The sequence below is a fragment of the Heptranchias perlo genome, chromosome 9 (assembly GCF_035084215.1).
Source record: "Heptranchias perlo isolate sHepPer1 chromosome 9, sHepPer1.hap1, whole genome shotgun sequence".
Taxonomy (NCBI): domain Eukaryota; kingdom Metazoa; phylum Chordata; class Chondrichthyes; order Hexanchiformes; family Hexanchidae; genus Heptranchias; species Heptranchias perlo.
Window position 1 is genome coordinate 34711846 of NC_090333.1, and position 17758 is coordinate 34729603.

The following is a 17758-nucleotide window of genomic DNA, read 5'->3' on the forward strand; positions in this document are numbered from 1 at the left end:
CTTGACATTGCTTATGCTTTGTAGGAGCGGAGGTGCTGGAATGTGGGAGATAATTCGAAAGGATGGTGGCAGAAAGGAGTTGAATGGAAGTTTGAAAGAAATGTGATTGGTATCTGGAAAATTTAAACCATCGAGGATTTTTTTTGAGAGATAAATACACTTAATAGATCTCCCCTGGAACCTGCGTATGGTGGGTGTGTGATAAGAGTCTAACTACCTCCCCTTGACATTCAACAGCATTACCATCACCGAATCCCCCACCATCAACATCCTGGGTGGTAACCATTGACCAGAAACTTAACTGGACCAGCCATATAAATACAGTGGCTGCAAGAGCAGGTCAGAGGCTGGGTATTCTGCAGCAAGTGACTCACCTCCTGACTCCCCAAAGCCTTTCCACCATCTACAAGGCACAAGTCAGGAGTGTGATGGAATACTGTCCACTTGCCTAGATGAGTGCAGCTCCAACAACACTCAAGAAGCTCAACACCATCCAGGACAAAGCAGCCCGCTTGATTGGCACCCCATCCACCACCCTAAACATTCACTCCCTTCACCACCGGTGCACTGTGGCTGCAGTGTGTACCATCCACAGGATGCACTGCAGCAACTCGCCAAGGCTTCTTCGACAGCACCTCCCAAACCCGGAACCTCTACCACCTAGAAGGACAAGAGCAGCAGGCACATGGGAACACCACCCGCACGTTCCCCTCCAAGTCACACACCATCCCGACTTGGAAATATATCGCAGTTCCTCCATCGTCGCTGGGTCAAAATCCTGGAACTCCCTACCTAACAGCATTGTGGGAGAACCTTCACCACACAGACCGCAGCGGTTCAAGGCAGCAGCTCACCACCACCGTCTCAAGGGCAATTAGGGATGGGCAATAAATGTTGGCCTCGCCAGCGATGCCCACATCCCATGAACGAATAAAAAAATACTATTTGACACAGATTGAATTATTATGCTGCCAAAGTGCAACTGTGTGCAATTGAGCACACAGTTGTAATAATTGTGCTTCCTCAGATACAGTATTTTCTTACAATGTATCCATTGCTTTCTGGTATATACGATTGTGTCTTATTTCACCCCATTCCCAGACACCTGGTTAGATTTTTCAAGGGTCATATTTTGTTACTTTTAAAGATTAATTTTCTCTCAAGCCCCAAAGAAAATTACTATCCACCAAGTACTACTGTATACTCAGCTGCTAAAGAGCTGCATGTCAGCCACAGGGCAGTTCTCATTAAACTCAAGTGAAGCTATTCTGAGTCACGTGCTGCCTGCATCATATATAGTATATATGATATATATTCTAGCCCCATACGTGGTTTTTCGTTCACCAACCTAGAGTTTTCTTATGAGGTCGAGAACTGTGTGTCTGTACAACAGTTTTTCAAATGGAAAGGAATTTCCAGTCTCTGTTCTGTGACCAATACTTGCAGTCAGACATGCTTTATGTCAACCGATAAGGCAACATACAGGACAACACACGCGAGGATAATTTTACTCTTTTCAATTAGTTGAATTACAAAAAAAGTAATAAGAAAATACAATGCTTTTTGGCCTGGCTATGTAATAAGCCTTTTTCTAGCAAATGACATGACTGACACACTTATGCATTGGCTAGGACCTTCTGCCCTCCCGATACTGATTTCTGCACTTTTCAGGTGCAATTGGGGCAGAGATTTGGACAAGGATGTGGTTTATTGCATCTCTTCCTATTTTCCTGCCAGTTGGATTTCCCACTGGTGACCTTCAATATGCCTACACATATATTGGGGGTGGGGGTGATAATATAATATACATTTGAGAGGAATATTTCATCTGACATATTTTCTGTCAGTTGCGCCATAGTAACGCTGGATTCAAGGCATATAAAACTCGGTTTCCAGTAATGCTGGAGGTGGCACAAGCGCCACTTAAAATATAAATGGCTCCAAAGTCTATTCAATGGATGGCCAAGCTTTAGCACCAAGTTCAAAAAGAGCTGGAAATTCATGCAAGCAGTACAGTGACTACAGGAAGTGCTATGCTGAGGCAGGCTTCAGAGACCTGCTGCAGCCATTCTCCAGCCCCAGAATTAGTCTGCCAAAATTATTGAAGTGATGTTGCGAGGCAAAAATTGGCCAGGGTAAGGAACACATCTTTATGGTGGGTGCTGAAAATATGCCCCAAATCTATGTCATTAGCTTAATGTTAGTGTACACTATACAATTGAAGCACCACAAAAAAGTATCTAATTACATGAAATGTACAGCACCAAAACAGGCCATTCAGCCCACCAGGTCCATGCTGGTGTTTATGCTCCACATGAGCCTCCACCCTCCCTACTTCATCTAACCCTATCAGCAGATCCTTCTAGTCCTTTCTCACGCATGTGTTTATCTAGCTTCCCCTTAAATGTATCTATGCTAGTTGCCTCAACTACTTGCGATAGTGATTTCCACATTCTAACCACTCTCTGGGTAAAGAAGTTTCTCTTCAATTCCCTATTGGATTTATTAGTGATGATCTTATAAAATTTATGGCTTCTAGTACTGGTCTCCCCCGCAAGTGGAAACATCTTCTCGACATCCACCCTATCAAACCCTTTCATAATCTTAAAGACCCCTATCAGGTTACCACTCAGTCTTCTCTTTTCTAGAGAAAAGACTCCCAATCTGTTCAATCTTTCCTGATAGGTATAACCTCTGTTGTGGTATCATCCTAGTGCAAAAAATGTTTACTGTCTCCAGTGCCTCTTTATCCTTTTCATAATAGAGACCAGAACTGTTCACAATACTCCAAGTGTGGTCTAACCAAGGTTCTATACAAGTTTAACATAACTTCCCTGCTTTTCAATTCTATTCCTCTAGAAATTAACCCCATGCTTGGTTTGCTTTTATTTAAATGGCCTTATTAACCTGTGTTGCTACTTTGAGTGATTTGTGTATCTGTACCTCCAGATCCCCCTGCTCCCCTGCCCCATTTAGATGCTTATTTTGCAAGGAGTATGTTGCCTCCTTATTCTTCCTACCAAAATGTATTACCTTACTCATCTATATTCATAGAAAGTTATGGTACAGAAGGAGGTCATTCAGCCCATTGTGTCCGTGCTGGCCGAAAAGGAGCTATCCAGCTTAATCCCACTTTCCAGCACTTGGTCCGTTGCCCTGGAGGTTACATCACCAAGTGCTCGTTCAAGTACTTTTTAAATGAGCTGAGGGTTTCTGCCTCTACCTTTCAGGCAGTGAGTTCCAGACCCCCACCACCCTTCGGGTGAAAAAAATTTCTCCTGAGCTCCCCTCTAATCCTTTTACCAATTACTTTAAATCTATGCCCCCTCTGCTAAGGGAAATAGGTCCTCCCTCTCCACTCTATCTAGTCCAGTCATAATTTTATATACCTCAATTAAATCTCCCCTCCTTTGTTCCAAAGAAAACAACCCCAACCTATCCAATCTGTTCTCATAACTAAAATTCTCCAGCCCTGGCAACATCCTTGTAAATCTCTTCTGTACCCTCTCTTGTACAATCACATCTTTCCTGTAATGTGACCAGAACTGTAAGCAGTACTCAAGCTGTGGCCTAACCAATGTTTTATACAGTTCTAGTGTAACCTCCCTGCTCTTATATTCTATGCCTCAGTTAATAAAGGAAAATATCCCATATGCCTTTTAAACCACCTTATCTACCTGTCCTGCTACCTTCAGGGATCTGTGGACATGCACTCCAAGATCCCTCTGTTCCTCGACACCTCTCAGTATCCTCCCATTTATTGTGTATTCCCTTATCTTGTTTACCCTCCCCAAATGCATTACCTCACACTTCTCTGGATTGAATTCCATTCGCCACTTTTCTGCCCACCTGACCAGTCCATTGATATCTTCCTACAGTCTACAGCTTTCCTCCTCACTATCAACCACAGGGCCAACTTTTGTATCATCTGCCAGCTTCTTGATCAAGCCCCCCACATTCAAGTCCAAATCATTAACATATACCACAAAAAGCAAGAGACCTAGTACAGAGCCTTGCGGAACCTCATTGGAAACAGCCTTCCAGTTGCAAAAACACCCGTCGACCATTACCCTTTGCTTCCTGCCACTGAGCCAATTTTGGATCCAACCATCCACTTTCCCTTGGATCCCATGGGCTTTTACTTTTTTGATCAGTCTGTCAAATGGGACCCTATCAAAAGCCTTGCTAAAATCCATGTAGACTACATCAAATGCGTTACCCTCATCGACCTTCCCTTAACAAATCGATGCTGGCTGTCCTTGATTCACCCGTGCCTTTCTAAAAGACAATTTATACTGTCCCTCCTGTTGAAATCCATTTGCCAATTACATGCCCATTCTGCAAGTTTATTAATGTCTTCCTGTATTTTGTTGCAGTCCTCCTCAGTATTAACTACACCCCCAATTTGGTGTAGTCCTCAAATTTTGAAATTGTACTTCCGATTCCCAAGTTCAAATTGTTTATGTAAATGGTGAACAACAGTGGTCCCTGCCCTGATCCTTGTGGAACACCACTTCCCACCTTTTGCCAGTCTGAGTAACTACCTTTAATCCCTACTCTCCATTTTCTGTTTTGTAACCAGTTTTCTATCCATTCTGCGACTTGTCCCGACTCCACATTCTCTGACCTTGGTCAGGAGTCTACGATGTGGTACCTTATCGAAGGCCTTTTGATACTCCAAATATGTTACATCTACTACATTACCCTTGTCTACTCTTTGTTACTTCAGAGAATTCAATAAGGTTGGTTAAGCATGACCTAGAAGTCAAACAATTAGGAAGGCAATCTACAAAATTAAATGATCAAGGAATATAAAAATAGTATTGTACAGGCACATAAATAACAAAAGAATAATCAGGATAGTGATAAGATTCCCACAATAAACTCAGAGGTAGTGACAGCAAAATCCATGCTGACTATTCTTTATTATATTTTTGGTTTCTAGGTTTTTTCTATTACATCTTTGAGTAAGGATGCCATTATCTTTCCTAATCACTGACATTAAACTAATTGGGCTATAGTTCCCTGTACTTGTTCTATCTCCTTTTTTGAATATAGGAATCACATTAGCTGTCCACTAGTCCTCTGGCACTATTCCCTTTTCTAATGATTTTTTATATCTATGTAATAGCACCTCTGCTATCTCTTCCCTAACTTCTTTTAATATGCATGGTTGCAATCCATCCAGACCAAGGGTTTTAGCCCCTCTAAGTTTGATTAGTTCATTATTTTCCTCTTTTCATCTTAAATATCTTTATATCTTTTTTGATCTCTTCTAACATCATGCCCACCGCATTAGTCTCCCTGGTAAATACTGAGGCGAAGTAATTATTTAATATTTCTGCCATTTTGCTGTGAGTTTATCGTGTGTATCCCTTAGTGGCCCTAACCCTATCCTGATTTTTCTATTGTTATTTGTGTTTGTAGAATACTATTTCTTTTTATATTCCTTGATCATTTAATTTTGGAGTTCCTCTTTGCCTTCCTAATTGTTTTTTTGACTTCTTTCCTAACCTTTTCGTATTCCCTTTCGATATCTTCTGCTTTGTCGTCTATGGACTTGGTGTATGCCTTTTTATTTAGTTTCAATTTTGCCCTTATTTTTTATTCCTCCGTGGTATATCATTACTGGCCAGTTGTTTCTTGCTTTTTAGTGGGATATATTTCTCCTGGACTCTATTGATCACCGTTTTAAATGATTCCCACTGCTGTTCTATATCTTTGCTTGTCAGTAAACTTTTCCAGTTTATTTTCCCTAGTTCCATTTTCATCCCCTTAAAATCAGCTTTTTCCCCAATTTATTACTTTGGGCTTTGTCTTACTTACGTCTTTCTCAATCTGCATCTTAAACCTTATTATATTGTGATCGCTATTACCTAGATGTACCCCTACACTTACTTCTCGTATCTGTTCTGGTTCATTTCCCATTACTAAATCCAGCAGTGCTTCCTCTCTTGTTGGGCTTTTTTTAAAAAAACATACTGGGTAAGAAAGGAATCCTGCACATATTGTAAAAACTTCATTCTCTGTACCCTTTTACCTACCTCTTCTTGCCAGTTTATTTGGGGGTAGTTAAAATCTCCCATGATTATTATTCTATGTCCTATACTCATTTTCCATATTTGCTTACATATTTCTTCCTCCACCTCCTTTCCACTATTAGGTGGTCTCTAGTTTTCCTGTATTAGCGTGATCGATCCCTTATCTTTTATTTCAATCCATGTGGATTCTGTTTCTATCCTTCTGTTAGTTATGTCCCTTTTTTCTACTGCCATTGTTATCTCTAATTAGTACATCTACTCTACCCCCTTTTACCTTCCCTAACCTTTATGATTATGTGATAACCTGAACTATTTAGTTGCCAGTCCTGTTCTTTATGTAGCCATGTTTCAGTTATTCCTACAACATCTGGTTCCTTGCTACAGATTATTGCCTCTAGTTCCCCAGTTTTATTTTGGACACTGTGTACATTGTTGTACAGGCAGTTTAATTCAACTTTTAATAGTTGTTGCTTTTATTTTTTTTAAAAGTCCTTTTGTACTTCTGATTTATTTTTATTCGTTCATGGGATGTGGGAGTCGCTGGCGAGGCCGGCATTTATTGCCCATCCCTAATTGCCCTTGAGAAGGTGGAGGTGAGCCGCCTTCTTAAACCACTGCAGTCCGTGTGGTGAAGGTTCTCCCACAGTGCTGTTAGGAAGGGAGTTCCAGGATTTTGACCCAGCGATGATGAAGGAACGGGGATATATTTCCAAGTCAGGATGGTGTGTGACTTGGAGGGGAACATGCAGGTGGTGTTTTTCCCCCATGTGCCTGCTGCTCTTGTCCTTCTAGGTGGTAGAGGTCGTGGGTTTGGGAGGTGCTGTCGAAGAAGCCTTGGGGAGTTGCTGCAGTGCATCCTGTGGATGGTACACTGCAGCCACTGTGCGCCGATGGTGAAGGGAGTGAATGTTTAGGGTGGTGGATGGGGTGCCAATCAAGTGGGCTGCTTTATCTTGGATGGTGTCGAGCTTCTTGAGTGTTGTTGGAGCTGCACTCATCCAAGCAAGTGGAGAGTATTCCATCACACTCCTGATTTGTGCCTTGTAGATGGTGGAAAGGCTTTGGGGAGTCAGGAGGTGAGTCACTCGCCGCAGAATACCCAGCCTCTGACCTGCTCTCGCAGCCACGGTATTTATACGGCTGGTCCAGTTAAGTTTCTGGTCAATGGTGACCCCCATGATGTTGTTGGTGGGGGATTCGGCGATGGTAATGCCGTTGAATGTCAAGGGGAGGTGGTTAGACTCTCTCTTGTTGGAGATGGTCATTGCCTGGCACTTATCTGGTGCGAATGTTACTTGCCACTTATCAGCCCAAGCCTGGATGTTGTCCAGGTCTTGCTGCATGCAGGCTCGGACTGCTTCATTATTTGAGGGGTTGCGAATGGAACTGAACACTGTGCAATCATCAGCGAACATCCCCATTTCTGACCTTATGATGGAGGGAAGGTCATTGATGAAGCAGCTGAAGATGGTTGGGCCGAGGACACTGCCCTGAGGAACTCCTGCAGCAATGCCCTGAGGTTGAGATGATTGGCCTCCAACAACCACTACCATCTTCCTTTGTGCTAGATATGACTCCAGCCACTGGAGAGTTTTCCCCCTGACTCCCATTGACTTCAATTTTACTAGGGCTCCTTGGTGCCACACTCGGTCAAATGCGGCCTTAATGTCAAGGGCAGTTACTCTCACCTCACCTCTGGAATTCAGCTCTTTTGTCTATGTTTGGACCAAGGCTGTAATGAGGTCTGGAGCCGAGTGGTCCTGGCGGAACCCAAGCTGAGCATCGGTGAGCAGGTTATTGGTGAGTAAGTGCCGCTTGTTAGCACTGTTGACGACACCTTCCATCACTTTGCTGATGATTGAGAGTAGACTGATGGGGCAGTAATTGGCCAGATTGGCTTTGTCCTGCTTTTTGTGGACAGGACATACCTGGGCAATTTTCCACATTGTCGGGTAGATGCCAGTGTTGTAGCTGTACTGGAACAGCTTGGCTAGAGGGGCAGCTAGTTCTGGAGCACAAGCCTTCAGCACCACAGCTGGGATGTTGTCGGGGCCCATAGCCTTTGCTGTATCCAGTGCACTCAGCCGTTTCTTGATATCACGTGGAGTGAATCGAATTGGCTGAAGACTGGTTTCTGTGATGGTGGGGATTTCGGGAGGAGGCCGAGATGGATCATCCACTCGGCACTTCTGGCTGAAGATGGTTGCAAACGCTGTATTTGTTCCTTGTCCATTCATTACCTTTATTCCTTACGCTGATCTGGCCCTTAAATTCATCTCCCGTTTCTTATATCTTTAGGCTTCTGTTATTGCTACCAGATCCCGCCCCCCCATCTTGCTAGTTTAAAGCCTTATGCACTACCCTATGTATCCTTTTTGCTAATTCGGATTGGACAAATCTTAACTCTTGTAAATCTCATATTTACAAATAAAACAGAGTTTGCTTTCCACCATAAATAATTTCCAGTCCTTCATTCTTTTTTCTACTAAATTCCCTTCTCTATAGGGATGGGAGGACAGATATGTAATCTGCTCCCAACGTAGCTACGGACAACTGTAAAAAGGACAAATGTCTAACAAATTTGACCCAATTGTTACTGGGAGCACAGAAAGATGCAGAAAAACCACAGCATTAGCAATGGGCACATCAGATTTCCCAAACCTAATGCTTAACTCAGCAACTTTGGTTCAGCAAGTGAGCAGTAACTCTGCATTCAAACTTCTGTGTCGAAGAATCAGTTTCAGATGTTGACATAGATTAGGAGAAAAATCCCCTAATGGGAAACATGGCAAGAGTGAAACTTTGCTGCTGGTTTTGTAGATACTTATCATTGGCAATTCCAGGCAAGTCCAAGTACTTTTTCAGAATTAATATTCTTCAAATAAAAAACCATTGCCTTCTGACTTCCAATGGGACCACCATCTCCATGTCTCTCACCATCAACATCTTGGGGGTCACCATTGACCGGAAGCTTAACTGGACCAGCCACATCAACACCACAGATACAAAAGCAGGGCAGCGGCTGGGTACTCTGCAATGAGACACTCATCTCCCGACCGCTCAAAACCTCATCTGCAAGTCTGCAGGATACTCCACTCCAGGCTGTTCACCTAAATGGCCCCTGTGCCATTACTTGGTCACCAGCAAACTTGAGCTGCAGTATGTACAATGTAGTAGCTCAACGAAATTATTTAAACAACATCTCCCGTCCTCCAAACTCTACCACTGAGGACAATAGCAGCACCATAACCTCTAAGCACACACCCTTTGACTTGGACATACATGGCTGCTCCTTCGTAGTCACTGGGTCAGTATCCCATAACTCCCTATCTAATACCATCATGGAAGAACCATTATCTTCAAGGGCTGCAGCAGTTCAAGGAGAAGGCCCACCACCACCTTCTCAGGGCAACTAGTGACAGGTAATAAATGCAGTCTTGCCAGCATTCATTATAAAATAGGAACTCTATCATTTCAATTTGATAGGCTAGGGAGGACCAGGGGTCATGCGTAAAAATTATGCAAGGGAATAAATAGGTTAGATGTTAAGCTGTTTTTCTTTTTCTGGAGAATAGACGACCTATGGAACAAGTTGCCAGCTTGTATGGCGAGTGCTGGTTCACTGTGTACCTTCAAGAGAGCTGGACCGGTTCCTGCCTGGGGCGAATAGCACATCATACAAGAGGTAGTTACCAATTAAAATAAGTCTCGGTCAATCTGGTCTCCTCGACTAGTTTCAATCGCCTAGAGGAATCGCAGACGAATTTTCCAGATTTTGTTTTTCCTAATTGGCCTTGGGTTTTTTTTTTGAGTTGGTTTTTCACCTCTCCCAGAAAACTATGTACCCATGGGGTAGAGAATCTCTTGACCTGATGCACACGGAGTCACAACTGTATGGGACAGGTTAGATGGGCCAACTGGTCTTTTCCTATCTAACATTTTCCTATGTTCGTACAACCCATTAACAAAAAAAAATTTGCATTTCCAGCCATCTTCACAACTCGTTTATCCCAGCATCGATTATATACAATTACCAAGCTAGCCAACGCGTCTAAAGTTCACACCTGAAGAGAGCTTGCTACTCAAAGTGGAGATGTGTGGACAACACAGCAAACATTTCATGACAGCATTATTAAATCAATCTTCACACAACTTAAGATAATACACCATTCACCCACACTGTAGAGGGTTGTATCAAAGATCTCTCTTAATTACATCCAATGAAAACCAGAAATGAAGTGAGGCCAAGAACACTTCCTTGAAGGACTCTTACAATAGGAATATAAGCATGCATTTACAATATCACGATTACAACCTATTGACAAGTTGACATTTCCAGCTCAGTATTTCACCAGATAATCCATAAGAAGTCAGTTTCTCAATGAGACTAGGATGCCATAATCTTCTAGAGGCTCTAGAAACATCAAGGGCTTCCAACCCCATGCTGAGTACTGAGAGAACTACTCCATTTCTGAACCATAAGAATGAAGAGAAATGCAAGTTAACCACTTTGTTCTGAAGCCAATTTGGCAATCAGATAGCAGTTTCTCAATTATGGTTTCTATAACTTTTGACATAATTGGCAACAACTTGCATTTATATAAACGCCTTTAATGTAGAAAAACATCCCCAGGCACAGAGGCGTAATAAAAAAAAATGGATGCTGAACCAAGAGAGGAGATATTAGAAGGGGTGAACAAAAGCTTAGCCAAAGAACTAGGTCTTAAAAAGGTGATTGTTAAACCAGAGGATCATAATTTGAGGTGTTGGGGGATTGGAATCAATGTAGCTCAGTTTGGAAAGAGGTGATGGGTACCTGGGACTTGGCACAGGATAGGATACAGGTAACAGACTTAAGAGCTCAAATTTATGGAGGGGCAAGCATGGGAGGCTGGCCAGGAGCAACAGTGCACTGTAATTATATGCTAAAAGATGGATTGAAGGTGGCCAAACTGATTCAGTGATTCTCCCTCCCCTTTCCTCACCACCCCACCCACACCCACACTTTCTTGTGAAGGGGAACATAGTTCTTCGGATTCAATTCCCATCTTGATCACTAGTCAAAATGCATACTGTGCTTACAGACAACATCTGCCCCGTAAGTAAAATAAAAACCTGCACAGAACCATCCCCTTCATCAATGCAGTGTTCAGGGCATGTGAGAACTGTGTTTCAATCACCCTTATGAAAAGTGATTACAGATGATAGAATTGCATTATTCCTTGCCAACTGCATGATTGTACTCTATCTGCCATAACTGCCCTCAGACAGGTCAACCCATCAATACGTGGCAATACAAAGTGTTGCCACGTTATGAAGAATGCAGAGATCCCAGATACCACAGGAACAGGAGTTTAGAGTTTGTTCTGCACAGGGAAAGCCCTCTGGCCAATCTGGACAAGTCCTTTCTTGGCAGATGGAAGCAGTTCAGCTCAGAAAAAAATAGGGGGCTAAATCGCTAACCTCCGAATCTGGACACTGGGATCGTGGTGCGCGATTAACCTGCGCCCGGTCATTGCGATGCAGGCAGCACAAGATTTGTGTTGCCTGGTCATTTACCTGATTCCAGCAAGCAGCTAGGTCTGGTTGCGCTGTTGAATGGCTTCTCACCAGCAGAGGGGGCCTGATATCGCATGAGTGCCTCGCACCTCTTAAAAGGCAAAAGATACGGATCCGCACAGAGTCTGAACGGAGATCAGACATCGTACTTAAAACACAGATGCTGGTCCCGTCCCAATATTTACAAACTGTAGAGTTATGGTGAAACATTGAATAAAGGTTGCACACTACTAAATCCCACATCCTCCAATCTGCACGCCAGACCTCACCAATCTACAGCTCTGGGCTGTTTACGACCGGTTCAGCTGTGCGTGGTTAAGACAATGCGTTAGATGGAGTGTGAGTTCCAAAATTGTATCTGTCCCTTTAAATCAGCATTGCACACTGATCTAACTCAGTCTCCTTACTTTACACGGTACCAGCGTTCGTTATCTGCGTGCGCGCAAACACCTTTACTAAGATGGCGTCCGGCGCGCGTCACACAGGCGCTACGTGGCTAAATTTATAGCGCATAGACTCTGGTCTGGAAGTGGGAGTTTTTTTTAAATGTATAAATCATTAGCTATTTTTTAGTGCAATTGCAGTGCTTTTATACTTTTTAATATATACAGTATGCATTGAGATTCTGTTCAGTTTTAGACTTGGTTAAGAGTGGCAACTGTAACTCGATATAAATAGTAGCTTCACAGCTCAAGAAAATCATTTGCGATCTATCAGGGGAAGTATGATTTTTCCAAAGTTATTGCCACACATAAGCTAAGTATCTCTCATTACTGAGGAATATCTGCTCAGTAAAAACAAGGATCTTCCCCACAATTGAAATAACCATAGTATCCTACTATTCCCCACTACGTACATGGCATAAATGTAAATACAAAATTAATTTGAAATTGATTCAAAGATAACTTCAGTCCATGAATGCAACTGAAGACAAAGAAATGCTCCTTTACATTATGAGGCAATGACGTCACAACAGATGTGACATCAGTGCATAATTAGGACATTGTAGAAAGACAAAATTACAGAAGATAAGTCATATCACTAAATAAAACTAAATTGCATCAAATTTCTTTCTAATATCAGAGGCAGAATTTCAGAACAGGGCAAGCTGTGCTGGGGATGGATGACTTATCTATTATCTTAAATGAGCAAAATATTGTGGAACATTAAGGGAAACAATTAGTGGAATGCAAAACCTTCCAGGTTATACACCCTTTAAGCCCATTTTTAAAATTAGCTTGCTGGGTTTTTCCTAGAAGGGCTTTTTTAAAAAAAAACTAACATTCCATGCAAACTTCCTAAATATGCCAAAAACAGTTCTAAAAAAATTTCAGTACCAAAAATTTTGAACATTCTAATTTAAGTAAACTGTTTATTGTTGTTTTGTGAACCATTCCAATTTGCAATGAGGGTTAACTATGTAGATATTTCCTCTTCAAAATGGAAATAGTTTCCTGCATAAATGTTGCCTAGCTCCTGTTATACAGGTGCATAAATGTTTTCATGGTGTATCCTGTAGGTGTTATTGAATCCAATAGGTTTATAAAAGCATCTCAAGATTTTGCTTAGCGCAGATTCTACAGGAATATCCTTGAGCTTTTCCTTCCAATATGGACATAGTGAACATAATCAGCTGTGCAAGAGGAAAAAGTAGTAGGTGGAATAGGTTTTATTTTTGTTAAAAAGTTAAACCCTTCACACTGATTCTGAACAAAATACATTTTTATTCTGCAAGATAGATGAATAATATGAAGTTATGGCAACTTGACAAAAAAAGGAAAAAAAAAATCACAAAAATTCTGAAGACAGTAGCAGTTACTGTGTGGAGAGTGAAACACAGAATCAATGCTTATAATTCAGAAAATCCCATACATGCTGTGACCAGTTATTGTTGTCACAAAAGACTCAGCTGCAGTCTAGGAACAGAGATTTGCACAACTGATACAACCTAATGCAGTATACAGTTATCTGTATAATATACCAGGATTGGGAGCAGATGCTACTCTATTAGTTGTAATGCATGATGTGACCTTTTCTTGTAAGCTACATAAGTTCATATTAAACTACACCATTTACAGACAGAACAAAGCTGAATTACACAGATACAACAGTAAACATACTTAAGTTACATGCTGGGTTTTTGTCTTTGAAAAGTGCATGAAAGTTCTGCATGAATTTTTTTCTTTTTTAAAAAAAAGCGCGAGAGAGACAAAGCAAGAGAGAGAGCGCGAGAGAGACAAAGCAAGAGAGAGAGCGCGAGAGAGACAAAGCAAGAGAGAGAGCGCGAGAGAGACAAAGCAAGAGAGAGAGCGCGAGAGAGACAAAGCAAGAGAGAGAGCGCGAGAGAGACAAAGCAAGAGAGAGAGCGCGAGAGAGAAAAGCAAGAGAGAGAGCGCGAGAGAGAAAAGCAAGAGAGAGAGCGCGAGAGAGACAAAGCAAGAGAGAGAGCGCGAGAGAGACAAAGCAAGAGAGAGAGCGCGAGAGAGACAAAGCAAGAGAGAGAGCGCGAGAGAGACAAAGCAAGAGAGAGAGCGCGAGAGAGACAAAGCAAGAGAGAGAGCGCGAGAGAGACAAAGCAAGAGAGAGAGCGCGAGAGAGACAAAGCAAGAGAGAGAGCGCGAGAGAGACAAAGCAAGAGAGAGAGCGCGCGCAAGATAGATAGACAGCGCGCGCAAGATAGATAGACAAAAAGAGCGAGAGAGCGAGCGCGAGATAGATAGACAAAAAGAGAGAGAGAGAGAGCGAGCGCGAGATAGATAGACAAAAAGAGAGCAAGAAAAAGGAGAATGCACAAAAATGTTTTTTTTTGACCCCACTGCCTGGAACAAATCGTGTAAAGCCTTCTGTCCTGCAGAGAACCAAAACAATCCAATTTATAATAAAAAAATTAAAATGATCAAAGAATATCATTCAAATAAAGCAAGTATTATCAGGATAGAATTTTTAAAGTGTTCGTAAAAAGAACTTGAAAGCACACTTTGCTGCACCTAGCTTTTCTTAAAATAAAAATGTGCAAATACAATACAGACTAAAAGGCGTAAAAAAATAATCTCGGAACACTTTAAGTTAACAATTGGTGACTATGGCATTGGAACCACTATATTGCTCCAAAATAAGGAGTTTCTACTAAGGCTGGGAATTCTTTGTAGTCAACTTATAAATGATGTGCTTTCTCCACAAGTGTAGGAAACACAAACACTACAAAAGATTAATTCAGGGATGATGATGCAGTACAATATGCAAATTAGAACACTGCTTTTCCTCCCCCTCCCCCCAAAAAATGAGTTCAAAGTCCAATAGGTCAAAGTGCATCTGAATTGAATTTGGACAGTCTCAATCCAATAGACATAAATGTCAAGCTCAACGCTGAATTAGCAAGTCTGAAAGGCTACACTGGATTGAAGTCAGAGACACTATCACAATCTTGGGGTTTAGGAATACTGTCATGTGGTAGTGTAGGGCTTTGCATTAATATAACTGATATGGGAAGGCTTGATATGGTCACTGAATAGGACCAGGAAATATAGCTGCTAATCACATAGAATCTTTGCATTTTCAATACTATTTTCAAGATTATTGCATACTGTTAGATTCCTCACTTTGGCAGGCCCTGCATTATGCTTTGAATTCTATACACAACTACCTGATTAGAATGCTACAAACAAGCAATTTGGTGGGGGGGAAATAATTGGGTCATAAGTGTACAAAAAAAATCAGCGACCACTAGTCACGTAGGTTTGCTTGTACCACTTTTTTCAAAAAAAAAGGAAGCTTTTGTGCTTATCAAGAGGACAGGTATCAATATTGAGAATGAAGACTCTCCCACTGTTGTCACCCTCTGTCAGCATCAAGCAGTCCCAAGTCAGGTATAACCGGCCAGATGCAGAGTAAAGCTTCTTTTGATGTCTCAACAATGTTCCTTTACCCTCAACCTCTTACAATATCAGTCTGACATTTGTTTTTTTTTCCATTTCCAATACCAAAATCATCTCCATGGACTTCATGACCCATGTCAATTTACTAATTAATCTAGTGCCAAGTTATGGGCAATTTTGTATTGAAGTCTTCTATCCTGTAGGTACTAGGTAGCAACCAACAAAACTAATGTTACTTAGGGCCTTTGCAGACAGTTTATTCTAACAGTTTGCACAGATTCAAACCAAGATCCCAGAAATGAAAGGGTCAAATAGTGCTACGTACCTACTACTCCTCTTAGTTTCCTCTCTTTTGTTTTTTAATTAAAGATTTATTTTATGCTCAAAGCGAGTGATATTAGTTCTGGGGAATTCTCTTTAAAAACACACTTTTTAAAAACAGAATTGAGAAGACCAATCTGTGGACAAAGGGGTATAGTTCTTATACCATAACTCTACAGACAAAACAATGGCACAAATTGAACAATTTCTCCGTCAATTCTGGAAAAACAAAACTCAAGACAATTTCAATCGCATGCAGTTTTTTTTTTTAAATGCATGTTGTTAAGAAATTGAATGCACTTCATAAACCACATTTTCTGCAGCAATGGCTCTCCTTTACTGAAGGGTGCTGGAAATGTCCAGTAGAACAATGATTCAAATGGATGCGGTATTACTTTGTACAGCTCCACTCCCAAACCCACTCAGTGATTACTACAGGAGAAATTTCATCAAACTAGAACTTCAATCCCAGTCAGCACTGATTCGCTCGGGAATTCCAGTTTAAGAATTTTTATTACAATCTTAGTTTACAAATAGATTCAAGATGTCCTGTAACAGATTATCCCTACACTAAGGTGCCAGGCAAGGCATTTTTTTTGTTCAAAAGAAACATCAGAATGCAACCTGGAATGAGATGCAGTGGTTACAAGCATCCCAATTCACACTCCCTCCTTCTCCTCCCCCTTCCCCAACAGCCATAAATTAGAGCTGCAAAGTCATGGAAGAAGTTTGTCCGTCCTCCCACTGAAAACTAGATGCACTGAGATGTCCGATCATGGAAGGGGAAGGGGGAAAATTGAGGGAAGGGGGAAAATTGAGGAAAGGGCAGGCGGGAAAAGAGAGAAATCACAAACCCAAAAAATATAGCTCAAGAGGTATGAAATATTTAAGCCTTTAGACTAAGATTGTTTCAAATGTTGTTTAATTGTTGGCTACTATGTAAGTACGTGAAAATTTACTTAAATAATAAATCTAAACATTAATCTGAAAATCAGAAGTTAAATATTGTAGATTGAAACTCAATTCAGTCAGCTATTTCTAATTTATCCCAAATGAACTGTATACAAATTGTATGTGTGCGTACAGACCAGTCTGCAACCTATTTTATTACCACTTACTAAACAAAATCTGCCTGTCAAATGGCATTCCCCCCACCCCCTGCCCTTTGGAAATCTTCCTCTATTTGCATTTTTAGTCTTCCTGCCTATCTTTAGCTACAAGGGCAGAATGGTCTGGAGAATAACATCAGCATCAATAGACACAAAGTGCAGTTAATGAGGGGTCGGATCGTTCTTCCTGTTGATTTCACTTCCTCTTCAGAGCATCCAATGGGAGTGCTCCACCACCATGGGGTACTCCACATATAGGTCTTAGAAATGCAGCCAGAAAATGCCAGCTGATCCACAACTTGGGAGCATAACACTCACTGGTAGAGTTGGTATGGTTGTATATTTTTCCTATTAGCATTTATAATCACACAAAAGGAAGATTCTATCCTAATACACTTGTGAGACACTAGGTTTGGTGAGGGAAAAAAAAACCAAGATGGCATCCACTGCATTGCTACAAAGAATCAATATTCCTGCAATTTCTCAAATAGGGCCTATTTTGCACAAGGTTTGATCTTAAACATTTCTTAAATATTTGACCAAATTACCCAGCCTTAGTATTAAAAAAAAACAAGGCTCTCTCTCAGAAAAGGGTAAAGTATAAAGTACCCATTTAAGAAAAGCCAACTTCTGATTATTAGCAGAAACACTTCTTAAAAAGTCTCAGAATTCTTTGTAGTGCTTCCAATATTTGCATTTCAATCCTTTTCAGAAGTACCTACTCCCCTCCCCCCCACCTTCCCATGAATGCAGGAAACATACAATGTTCAACTCCATTCCAGGGTCTGATTCGCTTTCCTAGTACAAAAAAACATTCAACAACAGAAATACGATTGCTCAAGTACCAAGAAAA